Source organism: Rutidosis leptorrhynchoides, chromosome 5, assembly GCF_046630445.1.
Source record: "Rutidosis leptorrhynchoides isolate AG116_Rl617_1_P2 chromosome 5, CSIRO_AGI_Rlap_v1, whole genome shotgun sequence".
Taxonomy (NCBI): domain Eukaryota; kingdom Viridiplantae; phylum Streptophyta; class Magnoliopsida; order Asterales; family Asteraceae; genus Rutidosis; species Rutidosis leptorrhynchoides.
The window spans coordinates 254,597,421-254,602,507 of NC_092337.1; the positions used below are offsets into that span (position 1 = coordinate 254,597,421).

At 34.2% G+C, this 5,087-nt stretch overlaps 1 long non-coding RNA gene across 1 annotated transcript; it reads left to right on the plus strand.

Moving 5' to 3' along the window:
- Window positions 1–757: 757 nt before the first annotated feature.
- LOC139848131 (uncharacterized) lies at window positions 758–3,215 on the plus strand. Its single transcript, XR_011759843.1, has 4 exons — window positions 758–1,013; window positions 1,151–1,381; window positions 1,552–2,570; window positions 2,667–3,215. It is a non-coding gene; the product is annotated as an uncharacterized lncRNA (long non-coding RNA).
- Window positions 3,216–5,087: the final 1,872 nt, after the last annotated feature.

Consider the following 5,087-nt stretch of genomic DNA (forward strand, 5'->3'; position numbering starts at 1 on the left):
AATGTTATTTCAAAATCTTTTTGGGCCTGAACAATCTACTGGGCCGCCTGATGTTACTAATTCCCCTATTGGGTTGGACACGTTGACATCCAAATCTGATGGGGATGTTCCTATTTTAATAAATGAGAACTGTGTCGATGATCCAAATTTATTAAATGGGAATTCTGTCGATTTGAAAGATACCGCGGTAGCTCGTTTTCGTGTTAAAGAAAGAAAGGTCCATCCTCGAATTAAAAGTCGTTTCATTAAATACGTTTGGGGAAGGAGAAATATGAAACGTAACCGACGTCGGGATAACTTTCGATGGCACGAACGATATTTTATCGAGAATGTGATGAATGATTCGGTGGAGGACGATGATGATGTTGGGTGTTGCTCATGTTGCTCCTCTCGCGCGCCCTCAGACCCGTAAACATAGATTCCATGTCTAGTCGTGGTGTGTCTAATTAGTGTCTCATGTTATCGTGTTTCCTTTAGTTTTCGAGTTTTTTTTCAGTTTTATGAGTTTTATCTGTGCGTTTGTTTCGTGTCCTATCTAGCTTCTTGCTAGTATCTATAGTTTCTATTAAAATTGTAAAATGATGATGTCATACAAAACCTATTTTCCTTTACTAAAAAAAATCAAAAATAAAAAGAAAAAATTTGAGAGGCTCTTGATGATGTCATTAACACTAATTAATTAATTTTTTTTTAAAAGCACGGTCTTTATATTTGCTCATAGTATAACCCGAATTTCATAATGTCGCTTTCAGTTTTAGGGTCTCCTGCTCATTCGTAATTAGGGTTCAACGGAGACGATTCAGATTCACCAAGAAAACACCAAAAGATTCAATCAATACTCTGAATCATCTATGGAGGTCTTTTGATTTACGCCGATTAAGTTTGTTTTCCGGTTACATTCACATATACGGTCTCCAAGAGATTTAACCCGAGTATCTGTGGTTTTCGATGCTGCTACATCGTAGATGTCATAATGACTCAATTCAAAAAGATTTAAAATCGATTGAATTAAGGTATGTCAATTACAAACACACGTGTAAGGTAATGAACTTCGTGCATACAATTTCGTCCAAACTAATTTTTCATATAAAGGCCTGCTGCTAACGGAAACTATTTATGGTTTTTGCATTCATGTTATTGTTGTGCTCAGTATGCAATTTGTGAGTTTCAAATCCTGAATTGTCACTTGACGCAAATGTTCATAAGGTAGAGTGTTATTGCTGGTGACGAACAACCTGACTGTCCTACAAAAAAGAAGAGGATGTTTACCCCTTCTTTCGCTAGAAATATTGCCCTCTGCGTATTCGAGATGATTGTACTCGGTCATCTAATGCTGCCGTTCTTGGTTTGTTCGAGGAAATCGGAGCTTCTGATAGTGTTGGTATGTTTTTTATTGGTTCTCAACTCTTTATATTATATGTTTGTCGACAATGTTTTATTAATAAGTATTAATGATTGAATAAATATGCAGATAATGTGTTCTCTTTTTCTAATTCTTCCTTTGTTTATGAAGGAAGAATTTATGTTATTGATTTGAATTTTTAACTGCAGGTGTTACCTGGGGAGATTATTTAGTACGAGGAACGGTTGAGGACTTCTTCGAATAGTCTTACGTATCACCGTTACCCTCCACAGGTTATTATCGATTTGCTAAGCAGCATACATTACGTCGAAAATATACACGCTTATAACCAAATAAATAGTAATAACTACGTACCGTAACATAATCGTAGCCATTTTTGTATTGTAAACAACATATCGACAAGATTGAAGGTAAATTCTTCTAAAGTTTTATGCTTATAACTGTTTTAGAGGGTTTATTTTAATTTATTTGTCATGATTGTGTTTTATGTTTTATAATTTATTTGAACGTCGTTTTTGTTCAATGTGTTCTGATTTTTATATTTTATAACTGCGATTGTTTTTACTTACTGATTTTGCTGCTGCAGCTGCAACTCCGAACTCGTTTGAGGTTTGTTTTTGTTTAAACTTAATTCCACGACTATTTATTTGTTTCAACTTTTGAATCTCTGTTGTGTTGCATTCAATACATTTAGTACACACACTAAAGCTAATTTAGCTCTACATATAATTGCTTCTTGAACAATTGTTACATATCTAATCAATACAATTTTGGAAGAAGCAAAAATAAATTAATAGTAGAAGAACAAAATTTGATGAAAAATATAAGGAGATGGTTGTATTTAATTCGATTAATCCATTCTTATTGGTAATTTATGTTTTATAGTATCTGCAGTAGTGTGCTATCTCTTATAGTCAATATGAAAATATGGTGAATGATTATGGTGACATAAAGCAGTATGGAAAAAGTGATGAATTTAAATCCAATATATCAACCTTGATCTAATGGATTTACAGTACATTTTGTTTATTTTTTATTGCGTTATATTTACTTTTTTTTACACACATTGATTCCTGCTTTTCAATACTGATTTCCATTGATACCCGCTTCTCAATACTGATTTGCGTTTATTTGTCCAAATAAAGATCATGCAAGATGGTTTAAAGATTATGAGCACATTAGTCTTTTTGAATTGTCTCCTACTAAGGTACATGTTTACTATTGTTTTATTTTAGTTAGTACTATCATTTTTTTCAAATATAATGTACTTGCTTAAACAACTAAATTCATTCCTAAAATACAGATCGACATTTATTTTGTGTATGCAACAATCATCGTAGTCCGGATGATGATTGGTGGTACATAGCGTGCAAGAATTGTAACAGAAAGGCACCTTTTGTTGATGCAAATGTTGACTTAATACTCGACCTTGATGCTCTCCTAGCACATAAGTGTGCATGTATTGCTTGCGGCAAAGATTCCAAGGTTTATGTGAGGTAATATTTTAATAACTAATCGTCTATGATAAGATGTTATTTAAGGGTTGTTTCTATCTTGCAAAGATTCCATGGCTTCAACCTATCACCGCTAAGGGAGTCTTTGCAGGTCTCTCTTCTTGCATACTGAAATGGCTCAGTATTTCATTGATATTTTTTGTTTGATGAAGAAAGATCCATGTCTCGGGTCTTAATGGGTCGAGATTTCTATCGAGTACCTTGCCAAATACGCTTTGCATTACTTAGTCATTCCCCCAAATCTGTTGCATTTAAAATAAAACTTCGGTTACGTAACCCTCCTTCTTGCCTATAAGGCTTTGTTGTATTATGTAATTATTGTTATATTTGTATATTATTCAAACCCGTAATTCTACGGGTCATTTTACTAGTGTATTGTGTTTTCTTATATTAATAATACTTGCTTGCCTTTCAAAAATATATATATATATATATATATATATATATATATATATATATATATATATATATATATATAGAGAGAGAGAGAGAGAGAGAATTGATGAACATTAACAATCAAATTCAATTTTAATTTGAGAAAAGGATTTTTTTTAGTAGTTAAAATATTTAGTTTCCTAATTCTAAAAAATGCACACATGCTTGAGTGGTTAGGATGTGTCTTTTGTTGCTAAAATCAATTTTACGGGAATGGTCATGTAGGTTGTTTATTAACCTAATTGTTATTGGTTTAAAACTTGGCATTTTTTTTTCAGTTCGAGAAACTTAAAATTCGATTTATTTAAATTATAAATAAATATTGTCATATTTAAAACACAAAAGTATTAATAAATGGATGATTAGATGCCTCAAATGGGTACCGGAAGATCGTGTTTTGAGTTACAAGAGCTTTTTCAAAAAAAAAAAAAAAATTGCTTTACAATAATCGCTAAACTTTTACATGATTAACCGTACTTTAACCATAGCAAAACGCAGTCGCAGTCGACCTAGTATTTGTTACTATAGTTACATAAGGACCACTAATATTTGGTCCTTTAAGTTTTATTATTTGTACATAACAATTGGTGAAGATTAAAGATTGTCATATAAGGATCTTGATATTTGTGTAATTGTATTTGATATGCTGAAGTTTTAACACATCGTTTATACTACAGCATTTGATTTGGTGCACTGATTTTAGAGTTTCTGGTTTATTTAAGTGCTTGTTAATTGAATGATTTAATATAAATTATTGAATTGTTTAATATTCAGTACGTTAATTTATACAGTAATACTTAATGATAAATGATATGAAATGATAAAAAAAATTAAAAATGATCATGCATATTTTAACCGCGGGGTTTAATATGCCTGCTCAATACATAAGGAGGGGTTTAAACCAGAAAACCCTGATAGCGTAATATCAGGCTGGCGTAACTGCGCTTTGACTTCTGCCGGAAGGAAACGATAACAATGCTCATACATAATATCGACACCGCTGCCAGTGTCAACATGCATGCGTTAACCTGGATTCCGCAATCGGGGATGCGACATTTGATGATAATGGGCTCATTAATAGAATCAATTGACATTACAGGAGGGAAAGTGATCGGGAGAAGCTCCCAATCCTGGTGATCGTTGTACTTTCTCCGCTGGCTGATTTTCTCTGCATCAACCATGTTAATGGTTAAGTCGGCATTTTTCGCTTTGTCAACTTTCTGCCACGCGAAAGTCTTAGACTTCGAAGCCTCTTCTGCGGCCTTTCCCTTGTCTTTTTTAGGTGGTTTTAGATGATCCAATTTGCCCGCGCGAAGAGCTTCCAGAACCCGTTCCATCAAGTTTTTACACCGATTGGTGTCGTGACCATAATCGTCATGAAATTCACAATACTTTGTTTTGTCCCGCTTGCCAAATTCTGTAAGCGGAGTTGAAACCGCGAAGGTCGCGCATACTGGCTCCGTTGCCAAAATTTCCTTGGGCGTTTTGGACAAACTTTTGAGTAGCGCATAGTTCTGATTATTGATGCCGCGCTGATTATTGTTTCGATAATTGCCACTTGATTTCCCTTTATCATTCCTGATAGGACCACCGCTAGGATACCTTCCGCGAGAGTTGTTACCACGATTTTGATCGCGCGAACGATCATCATCGTCCTTCCTCTCGTTGCGTGTACTAGCTGTTAGAATGTCATTATCTTCGCCACTCCGCATATAGTCGTGGCATTCATTAAGCGCCTCAGCATAAGTTGTTGGGACTGTATGGCGCAGACGCCT